Genomic DNA, 11,719 nt, shown 5'->3' with positions numbered 1-11,719 from the left:
ATCACTTTCACACCCTTCAGCTGCAGTAAACTGCTTGCAAAGACTCCATGAGGATTCCTTTCCCTAGGGGCTTTTCTATGCAACAATTCACCCTTCACAGAAATTCTGCCCTTACCCTCTTCACCTGGGGCTTGCTCTAGAGGAACACTTTCCTGAGCAACAACAGACTCTTTCTGGGTCTCACTTACATCCAGAATCACCTCTGGCCCATCAGGCAGATTCCTACACGATCCCCTTTCAGGCAAACTGACAGACTGCCTCGATAAAAGATCAAAAGCCTTCTCCTTCCCTTTGCCACACACAAGTTCAGGAATCTTTTCCTTCTTGCTACAGGTTTCCACACCCTCAGTAGGTAACACGATCAGATCACCTTTCTGCTCTCCTTGTGCCCTGGCTAGGGTATCATCCTGATTAGACAGAGTTGCTTCACCCTTTCCCAACAACACACTAGCAACAGGCAAAATATAAGCACCAGAATTGTCTGGTCTCTGGGCTTTTACATCAACACTAACTGGATGCAACCTAGTTACAGGGCCATTCTCCCGAGCAGACACAGACTTAGGACCATTCCCTTCCCGGGCTTTAGCTGAATCCAGAACCAACTCTGAGACAACTGCACTATTCTCCAACATCACAGGCTGAAAGGCCCCTTCTGTCTGCTCCACAGACAAAGAAGAGCCAGAGACACTTTCTCCTTTCCCAGACACACAGCTCGGGATCATTCCCCTGGTCCCAGCACACAGGACTGTTCACAGACAACTGCTTGGAGACCGGGGTAGCTCCCTCCACAGGCGAGTCAATACCCCTGACAGACACAGGCATGTTTCCTTCACTGTCCCAATTCTCCACCCAGCTAACAGGTAAGGTGCAGGGACACTCATCTGCCGCTCTCCTCGCCTTCCCACCCTGCTGACTAGACAAAGCCATCAGCTCACAAGGCTGCCTAGGTTTATCCAGACTTTCCTTACCAAGCACCTTGCCAATCCCAACAGATCCCCTGCCCTGCCTGTGTCTCCCCCAACTCAGCTGGGATCTCAGCTCCCACTGTGCTCAGCGCTGCCCTTGCTGTCCCAGTGGGGTTAGGCAGCGAGCTCGCTGCTTTCCTCACTGCATCAGAGCCAGCCTGAGCCCCCTCTCCAGTGTGCAAGGGGGCGGGGAGCATCTCTGTCCCACCCAGCCCCAGGGGTCTGGTTACAGGCAGGCAGGTAGCCTGAACCTAGCAGCTCCTCCCGCCTGTCATCTGCATTTTCACTGACCATTTCCCTCTCCGCCGATTGGTTCCCTGGATTCAAATTCAATCCTTTGGCCATTACAGGAGCAGGGCCTGGATCCTCTCCCAAAGAGACACAGTCACCCCTCAACAGGGTCTCGCAGCTGATATCCTGGAGAACCCTAAAGATCAGCCAGCCCCACCCCTCCTGTGTCTGCACAGGGATCTGGGCCATAGGCAGGGCGAGGGGCTTCACCCTTAGGACCCTCACCCAGTTCACGCAGCCCCTCAGCATCCAAGGCTACACCACCAGGGGCCTGACAACAGTTCCCTCTGTCCCAGGATCTCGCCACCCCACAACTGTCTCCCCATTGACCATCACCTTCCGCTCCCACTGGAGGTCCGAGGGGCCTGAGCCCAGGAAACTCCACATAGACATATAGGTTGGGACCAGGAATGGGAGCCTGTCCACCTCCCCACCCATCTGGCTGATGGAGTCTATGGCCTTGGGACCCAGCAAGGGAGCTAGACACCGGGGCTTTTCCTCAGGGTCCCACTGGTTCAAATCACCAGCCTGCTCACAGGCAGTGAGGTGGGCATCCACATCCCCCCCTCCTTAACCAGGGGCAGCAATTTAGTCTCGAGGTTCCCTGCAGAACTGGCACCCCGGGGTCAATCCCCACTCACCCCTGGGAGGTCCCCTATGCCTCTCCGCACCACCATGCTGCTGCTGCTCCTGCAGCTCTTTCTCCGGCTCTCGCTGTCTCCTCTTGCTCTCTCGGACTCAGCTCCAATCCCGTCCATCTCCGATCCCCCGATGGCGAACCCGATTGTGAAGACCCCCGTCTGGTCGGGGACAGGAGTCTTGGAGATGCCTGGCTACCACTCCAGCTGCTTCCAGATCCTGCTATAGCCCCACTGGGGTCAGGAATCTGCTCCTTAGAGTGATCCTCCTCCTCCAGCTGCACGATTAACTGGGCTTCGGTGAACTTTCCAATGCGCAACCCTCTCTTTTTGCACAGGGTTACAATGTCCTTCTTAAGGAGATGGTGACAGGCCCTCACTCCGCTCTTCCCAAGCTGTTGTGGACTCACAGACCTGTGTGCTCTCAGTTCCCCACACTTTCCAGGGAGAACCCCTAGTGTGCCAGCCCTTCTCAAGGTCACCACCTCTTTGCCAGGGTCGAGCTGCAGACTCCTCCACGCCTGGGACCGCTCGCTGCAATCCCCAGGGGAGCCCTGTTATTGCAAAAGTCCTTCTCTCTCCCAGGGCCAAGCCGCAGGCTCCTCCGCCCTGAGACTGCTCATCGCAGTCCCTAGGGGGACCCCATTACTGCACAGACCTTCTCGCTGGTCACACATTCCCAGGGGTTAACCGCCCGCCGAAACCGCTCCTCTCTGAGCCTTCAGCACGCCTGGTCCTCATCAATCCCCCTTCATTTTATTGCTCCCCAGTCACTTACTGCAGGAAAAGCCATCCACAGGGTGCAGTACATCCCACCGCTGCCACCAGTTGTCACGGAGTCCCCAGGCGATGGTCTGGAACTGCTCCCTACGAAGCCAGTCAGGACTCTGGGGAAGTCTCCTTTCTGTGAGCAGACTGCAGGACACACGGCTCACCCGGCTTCCCCCTTCCTGGGTCTGACCTCGGAGCATTCAGCATCCACTGCCCCTCCGTGCGCTTCCCACAGCGAGTCCGCCCAGGCGGGCTCCTGGGGAAGCCAGAGGGTCCTGCCCCCCAACTCCCCAGTCAGACGTGACTCTTAGCCAGTCAGGGAAACAGAAGGTTTATTGGAAGACAGGAACATGGTCTAAAACAGAGCTTGTAGGTGCAGAGAACAGGACCCCTCAGTCGGGTCCATTTTGGGGGGCAGTGAGCCAGACAACCCCGTCTGCACTTCACTCCATGTCCCCAGGCAGCCCCAAACTGAAACTCTCTCCAGCCTCTCCTCCCCTGGGCTTTGTCCTTTTCCAGAGCCAGCAGGTCACCGGATTCCTTAGTTCTCCAACCCTTTAGCTCTCACCTTGCAGGGGGAAGGGCCCAGATCATCAGCTGCCAGGAAACAGGGTGTCGGCCATTCTCTGTGTCCAGACCCCTGAACACACCTGCCCTCTAGGGCTCTGCAACGATCATACACCCTTATCTCCCCACCTAGATACTTAAGAACTGCCTTGAGAAATTGAGGCACCCCCACAATATTCAGAGGAAACATTAAGAACTGCCCCACTTCATCACACCTGAAAAACAGGGATGCTGGGGTGGAGCGTGTGGGTGTGTACGTGGGTGGGGGGCTGAGCCACTTGCCTGTGTCCTTGCATGGCTCTGAAATGCAGTTGCTGGGGGAGAGATACTAGGAAGCCAATGGCACGGGACAGGAATGAGATGTGTCCCCCTTGGCCATTCTCCCTTTGCTCAGCTGCAGTTCACTGGGGCTTTACAGACCCTCCATCCATAGGTGTATGCCAAGGCGTCAGCTCCCCCCCACTCCACTAACCGCCCCCATCCCCTCCTCCTTTCGGAGGGCTTTAAACTAGGTTCACCGGGGGAAGGAGACCAAAGCCCTGAGGTAAGTGGGAAAGCGGGATACCGGGAGGAAGCACAGGCAGGAATGTCTGTGAGGGGAGGGCTCCTGCCTCATACTGGGAATGAGGGGCGATCAACAGGTTATCTCAAGTGCTTATATACAAATGCACAAAGCCTTGGAAACAAGCAGGGAGAACTGGAGGTCCTGGTGTTGTCAAGGAATTATGACGTGATTGGAATAACAGAGACTTGGTGGGATAACTCACATGACTGGAGTACAGTCATGGATGGTTATAAACTGTTCAGGAAGGACAGGCAGGGCAGAAAAGGTGGGGGAGTAGCACTGTATGTAAGGGAGCAGTATGACTGCTCAGAGCTCCGGTACGAAACTGTGGAAAAACCTGAGTGTCTCTGGATTAAGTTTAGAAGTGTGTGCAACAAGAGTGATGTCATGGTGGGAGTCTGCTATAGACCACCGGACCAGGGGGATGAGGTGGATGAGGCTTTCTTCCGGCAACTCACGGAAGCTACTAGATCGCATGCCCTGATTCTCATGGGTGACTTTAATTTTCCTGATATCTGCTGGGAGAGCAATACAGCGGTGCATAGACAATCCAGGAAGTTTTTGGAAAGCGTAGGGGACAATTTCCTGGTGCAAGTGCTAGGGGAGCCAACTAGGGGGAGCGCTTTTCTTGACCTGCTGCTCACAAACCGGGTAGAATTAGTGGGGGAAGCAAAAGTGGATGGGAATCTGGGAGGCAGTGACCATGAGTTGGTTGAGTTCAGGATCCTGACGCAGGGAAGAAAGGTAAGCAGCAGGATACGGACCCTGGACTTCAGGAAAGCAGACTTTGACTCCCTCAGGGAACAGATGGCCAGGATCCCCTGGGGGACTAACATGAAAGGGAAGGGAGTCCAGGAGAGCTGGCTGTATTTCAAGGAATCCCTGTTGAGGTTACAGGGACAAACCATCCCGATGAGTCGAAAGAATAGTAAATATGGCAGGCGACCAGCTTGGCTTAATGGTGAAATCCTAGCGGATCTTAAACATAAAAAAGAAGCTTACAAGAAGTGGAAGGTTGGACATATGACCAGGGAAGAGTATAAAAATATTGCTCGGGCATGTAGGAAAGATATCAGGAGGGCCAAATCGCACCTGGAGCTGCAGCTAGCAAGAGATGTCAAGAGTAACAAGAAGGGTTTCTTCAGGTATGTTGGCAACAAGAAGAAAGCCAAGGAAAATGTGGGCCCCTTACTGAATGAGGGAGGCAAGCTAGTGACAGAGGATGTGGAAAAAGCTAATGTACTCAATGCTTTTTTTGCCTCTGTTTTCACTAACAAGGTCAGCTCCCAGACTGCTGTGCTGGGCAACACAAAATGGGGAAGAGATGGCCAGCCCTCTGTAGAGATAGAGGTGGTTAGGGACTATTTAGAAAAGCTGGACGTGCACAAGTCCATGGGGCCGGACGAATTGCATCCGAGAGTGCTGAGGGAATTGGCGGCGGTGATTGCAGAGCCCTTGGCCATTATCTTTGAAAACTCGTGGCGAACGGGGGAAGTCCCGGATGACTGGAAAAAGGCTAATGTAGTGCCCATCTTTAAAAAAGGGAAGAAGGAGGATCCTGGGAACTACAGGCCGGTCAGCCTCACCTCAGTCCCTGGAAAAATCATGGAGCAGGTCCTCAAAGAATCAATCCTGAAGCACTTAGAGGAGAGGAAAGTGATCAGGAACAGTCAGCATGGATTCACCAAGGGAAGGTCATGCCTGACTAATCTAATCGCCTTTTATGATGAGATTACTGGTTCTGTGGATGAAGGGAAAGCAGTGGATGTATTGTTTCTTGACTTTAGCAAAGCTTTTGACACGGTCTCCCACAGCATTCTTGTCAGCAAGTTAAGGAAGTATGGGCTGGATGAATGCACTATAAGGTGGGTAGAAAGCTGGCTAGATTGTCGGGCTCAACGGGTAGTGATCAATGGCTCCATGTCTAGTTGGCAGCCGGTGTCAAGTGGAGTGCCCCAGGGGTCGGTCCTGGGGCCCGTTTTGTTCAATATCTTCATAAATGATCTGGAGGATGGTGTGGATTGCACTCTCAGCAAATTTGCGGATGATACTAAACTGGGAGGAGTGGTAGATACGCTGGAGGGGAGGGATAGGATACAGAAGGACCTAGACAAATTGGAAGATTGGGCCAAAAGAAATCTAATGAGGTTCAATAAGGATAAGTGCAGGGTCCTGCACTTAGGATGGAAGAATCCAATGCACCGCTACAGACTAGGGACCGAATGGCTCGGCAGCAGTTCTGCGGAAAAGGACCTAGGGGTGACAGTGGACGAGAAGCTGGATATGAGTCAGCAGTGTGCCCTTGTTGCCAAGAAGGCCAATGGCATTTTGGGATGTATAAGTAGGGGCATAGCGAGCAGATCGAGGGACGTGATCGTTCCCCTCTATTCGACACTGGTGAGGCCTCATCTGGAGTACTGTGTCCAGTTTTGGGCCCCACACTACAAGAAGGATGTGGATAAATTGGAAAGAGTACAGCGAAGGGCAACAAAATGATTAGGGGTCTAGAGCACATGACTTATGAGGAGAGGCTGAGGGAGCTGGGATTGTTTAGTCTGCAGAAGAGAAGAATGAGGGGGGATTTGATAGCTGCTTTCAACTACCTGAAAGGGGGTTTCAAAGAGGATGGCTCTAGACTGTTCTCAATGGTAGCAGATGACAGAACGAGGAGTAATGGTCTCAAGTTGCAATGGGGGAGGTTTAGATTGGATATTAGGAAAAACTTTTTCACTAAGAGGGTGGTGAAACACTGGAATGCGTTACCTAGGGAGGTGGTAGAATCTCCTTCCTTAGAGGTTTTTAAGGTCAGGCTTGACAAAGCCCTGGCTAGGATGATTTAACTGGGACTTGGTCCTGCTTTGAGCAGGGGGTTTGGACTAGATGACCTTCTGGGGTCCCTTCCAACCCTGATATTCTATGATTCTATGATTCCTGTCCTGCCTTCCTGAAGCTGCTCCAACAAGCTCCAATTCACTTCTCTCTGGCTTGAGCGCCCACGTTCCCCCCCCCCTTCCCCCCACTCTGCTGCAGGCCAGCATGACCCACTGAGGCTGGGGACTGAGATCCTTCCACTTGTTTGAAACCGACTGCCACTTCACGGGGGCTGTGAATTCCCATGGTGAGGGTAATGGCTTTCGAAACGCACAGGCACAGACTGAGGGTGGGGGTGGAGAGCAGGAAGGATATGGATGGATGGACGGACAGACAGACGGACGGACCCTGAGGTGGGGTTTGAGAGGGTGGGACGTATTCACACGTTGCCCCTCTTAGGCATCATTGTGGGCAGATCACTGAAAAGCCTTTCCCAGTGGAGAGCAATGCTCAGAAAAGCCGGTCCAACGTGGGATGCCTACGGGCTGGAAGGGAGGGTAACAACAAGACTGTTAAAGGGCTCAGATACAAATCAAGGGTGAGCCCCCAGCTGCAATACTGGGGCAGGACTAGTCACCCCCGTCTGGAACAATGATACAGCAGCTGTAGCTGGGGTTCAGCGCTGGGCCATGGCCTGCCTACAGACCAGGTGAGCCTTCTGTGAGAGTGATGAGATTGGGACTATTGAATATAGAGAGTCAAATGGGACTGCCATGAGCAAAACCTACAAAACAAATGGGAATGGATAGAGTGCTAGATAGGACACTCCTGTTTACCCTGTCTGACAACACGGGAACAAGGGGCAGTCTCATGAAACTGAAGGGCAGCACCTTCAAAATGATCAAAGGAAAGACTTTATTTTGCATAATGCCTGATTAGCCTGCGGAACTCACTGCCACAAGAGATCACAGAGGCCAGATGCCAGAAAGGCTCAGACATTTGTATGTCTAATGAGAGCAGACAGATTTGCATTTGATAGGTGTGTGTGCATAGGATATAAATGTCCCGATTCATGGCATAGGATAGGTCATTTACTGACCGACAGAGAGTGATAGACTTAATATAGGCAGCATTGGTGCAGCTGTGTCGGTCCCAGGATATCAGAGACACAAGGTGGGGGAGGTAGTATCTTTTATGAGGCCATCTTCTGTTGGTGAGCAAAACCTGCTTCAGGACCTGGAGAAGAGCTGTGCGTGAACTCGAAAACTGGTCTCCAAACGTTGGTCCAATAAAAGAGATCACCTCACCCACTTTGTCTCTCTCATAGACTTGGTATGTCTGTTGACACTCACACTGAATAACCAAGGGAGGTGAGGGGCGTGTTTCAGCTTGAGAATAAACTCCACACAGCCGAGCAAAGCCGCCTGCCCTGGGAGTACCGTGTAGGGTGGGCAGGCTGGTCTCTGAGCTGGCTTGTTACGCCTTTGAAAAGTGGCTGTTCATGGCTATGGACTACTCAGCGGGCCCGTGTCTGGACAAAGTGAGGCATAACCCCAGCTCCGTGTGTGTATAAGCAACCGGAGAAGAAATGGTTTGGAGGCTGGGGCTGGCTGAGGGGAAAGGCGGGGCTGGCCGGCCACACAAGTGACTGGAGAAGCTTGGATCTCTCTCTCTGGCTGGTACAATGGGGCCAGCAACAGGCTGGCCAGGGCCCGGATTTGCTCACTGGCCGCTTGCCTCTGGTTGTTCTCTGTAACTTGGTGCCTGGTTGAGCTTGGGTTAAGAGCCACTGCCTTGGGGATTCGATCTATTGGCTCATTTTTACCGATGCTGGTTCTTCCAAAAATGGGTGGGTGGGGTGTTGGAGGCATTTCACCCAGCCTGGCCTGCTGCTTTGAAACAGGAGGCCAAAGGGATTCTGGAGCCGAACACCCACCCGCACCCCGCACACACCCTGTTCTCCCAGGGACACTCTCCGGTTGTGGCAGCCAGACCCCCGGCGCCATGCCGGCAGGACCCAGGAAGAGAGGAGGGTTGGGGATGGGGTTAGTTAACGCAGGGGCTGGGATGAAACTACCCCAGGGTCCAGTTGTTCCAGAATTGCCCACCAGGGGGGTGCTTTTTCCATTCACCTAGAGCAGCGGGTCGTGGGCGCTGTCAGAGACGGGGGAGCAGGTTGGAGCTGATCGGTTTGAAGTTCATTCCCTGTTTTGGTGGCTGAGCGCAAGAAAGCCCCTGCCCAGGGCCTGTGCCCGGACAGCAGCGCAACCAGGGGGCCTGAGCCAGAGCAGCGTGACACGGGCTGAAGTGGCGGCGAGAGAGCGGGAGACACGCAGACGGCGTGAGGAGGAAGGGGAAGGGGTGGGAAACTCGACAGCTCCCCCAGCAGGGCCTGAGGTTCGGCTCGCGCTCAGCTCCCGTGGATGTGAGGGTGGGTGTGAGCACGTGCTGAAGTGCTTTGCAGACCTGGGGGCCAGGGAGTGCCCGGGAGCCTCTTCCCTGCAGTACTGGTGCATGGCCCTACAGGAGGTGTCGGCGATATTCCCCTCCCCCCCCCCCCCACCAGCGGACTTGGTGGTGTTTTGTGTCTGTTGCTCCCCACCACAGGGCTGTAGAACAAAGCCACCGGTCTGGGAGGTGCTCCTGACATGGCTGTGAAAGGCAGTTGGGGGGAGGCAGGAGGGGAGCAGAGATCGGTCACAGGCCAGAGAATCTCCCCATGTGAGATGCCCCCAGTGTCTCCTGCTGAAATATTAGCTGCTGCTTTAGAAGGCAAACACACCACACACACACACACACACACACACACACATGCATGCAGAGACATGGCGATGCAGCTGCAAGCACACATACACACACGGGTAAATGCACTCACGCAGATGCATGTATGTACACCCCTGCATGCCCTGACATGTATGTGCACACATGCCCTTGGCCACAAAGACACAGGTGGAGGGATCTTACAGATGGGACAGGATGGGGAGTCCGTTGTTGTGAACTGGACATTTTTCACATTCTAGGGTCTAGCTATTGTCCAACTCCTCAGCCCCCTGCATCTCCAGACATCCCTTGCATCTCAGCTACATGTTTTTCCATCATTAGGGGGTCACTATTGAGTCAAAGGGGTCTGTGGGATTTCCAAGGGCTTGGGATGGTGCCATGGAGGAGGGAAGCATGGAAAAAGCTGAGCTAGTGGGGTAGTTCTGCATGAATTGGTACCACAGGGAAATCTAGCCTCATGCTTCAGGCCAGCAAGGGTCAGGAAGGGATTTCTTCCCTTTAGCACAGCATGGCATAGGGGATGCAGGTGCAGTGGAGATGAGTTTTACCTTCCTCTGAAGCATCAGGCCATTGCTAGTGGCAGAATACTGGGCTAGATGGGCCCATTGGTCTGATGTGGAAAGGTGGAAAAATCAGGGATAGATTATCGGTAGTAACCACCTCATCTTCCCAAACACTGGTTACATGCAACTTCCGCCAATGGAAAGCTTTGTTCATACCTAGCTCTCTCATCCCTCTTTCTCTGCCTGTGGTTGCCACTAAACAGTCAATATTTACCCACTGCTACTGCATGGCGCATAGATACCTTGTGCCTTGGAAGCGTCTGAGATGATTGATAGATGCAGAGAGAACAGAAAGATGGACAGAGATACTGTAGCTTGATAGATAGATGGCAGAAGAGCGACATAGGCTAAATGGCAACAGATGGAAAGACAGGATGGGTGGGTAGAAAGGCAGATGGATGTCACCAGTAGGCAAGAGCGAGGGTCGGTTGGCTAGATATGTGTAGCAAACAGATCAAGACACTGCAGTCCATCTGTCAGCATGCAGTGTGGTTGTAGCCATGTTGGTCCCAGGCTATTAGAGAGACCAGGTGAGCGAGGGAATATCTTTTATTGGACCAACTTCTGGTGGTGAGAGAGACGAGCTTTCGAGCCTCACAGCACTCGTCTCCTCCCCCACCCAACATTGGTCCAATAAAAGACATGACCTCACCCCCGTCGTCTATCTAATCCGTCAGTGTTCCTGCTCTCTCCCTCCCGGGGAAGAGCGAGATCCACACAGGGAGAAGTCCTCCTGCTTCTTTTCCTACAGCCATTAAGAGGCCGCCTTCACCGGAGCCCTGCCTTTAATGGAAGGGACAGAACCGAGCCGCTAGGAAATGGCTTCTGAATCTTTAATAAAGAAAACATTGGCGAGGCCATAAACCTGGGATGTCAGCAGAGGAGGCTCGCGGGCTTATTACCTTGCCGCGAGTTCTTTACTTAACTCTGCCATAATGGCTTTAATAGCCCAAGAGGGAGCTGAGGTGAAAGTCCTATTAAAAAATGTATTTCCGAATTTAATTGAGGCTCCATCTGTAGGGAGAGATGGAAGAGAGGCGAGGTCACCCCTCAGGAGAGCCATGAAAGCATCTTTCTCTCTCTCTCTCTCTCTCTCTCTTGCCGCCTCCACCTTTCTCCTGCCCTGGGAAGGGAGGAAGAAATACCAGTGCCCTGAGCGCAAAGCCCGGCCTGGCCAAGGTTTGAACCAGGGACTTCCCCCCCCCAAAAAACGTCCCCCCCTTTATGTGCAAGAACCCCACGTCCCAGTGGTATGTGAGCTACAAAGAGAAGGGGGCTGGAGGTGCCAGTCATTCCCACTGTTTCATTCAGGTTGGTGGGAGCTGCCCTTTGGAGATGTCACCATATTGCATAGAACTGGGCTACGTCCGTGTCCCTTGCAGTGTGGAGTGAAGGACCATGGGCCAGATCTTCAGCTGTGGTCTTCAAGGTCATCACAGGGCTATGCTGAGCTAATCCAGATGAGGATCCAGCCCCTTGGGCAGGAAGTTGGCAGGTGCTTCTTTAGAAGGATCCTCTCCAGGAACACTATATAAAAGCTTGGTGGCGGTGCAACCTAGTCCCCGCTGAAGGCAAAAGTAGTTATCCATGTTTGGCCAGATTTTTAGCTGGTGTCAATCAATAGAGCTCCATTGATTTCAGGGTGCTGGTATTGAGCTACAATACTACAAACTCTCTTGGCCAGAGTTTCTCAGAAACTCTATCTATCCCCGTACACCCCCTCTATCTATCTATCCATCCCTGTACATCCCCCCCTATCCATTAGGG

The 11,719-nt window shown here is 53.3% G+C and overlaps 1 long non-coding RNA gene across 1 annotated transcript; it reads right to left on the bottom strand.

Moving 5' to 3' along the window:
- Nucleotides 1–1,936: 1,936 nt before the first annotated feature.
- LOC122458573 lies at nt 1,937–10,561 on the bottom strand. The gene is made up of 3 exons (XR_006278617.1): nt 10,551–10,561; nt 4,256–4,260; nt 1,937–2,114 (listed from the first exon to the last, which is right to left on the bottom strand). It is a non-coding gene; the product is annotated as an uncharacterized LOC122458573 (long non-coding RNA).
- Between the last annotated feature and the right edge of the window lie 1,158 nt (nt 10,562–11,719).

This window comes from Dermochelys coriacea, chromosome 2, assembly GCF_009764565.3.
Source record: "Dermochelys coriacea isolate rDerCor1 chromosome 2, rDerCor1.pri.v4, whole genome shotgun sequence".
Classification (NCBI taxonomy): domain Eukaryota; kingdom Metazoa; phylum Chordata; order Testudines; family Dermochelyidae; genus Dermochelys; species Dermochelys coriacea.
The sequence above is the reverse complement of the archived record's forward strand: the minus strand, read 5'-3'. Positions and strand labels throughout refer to the sequence as shown.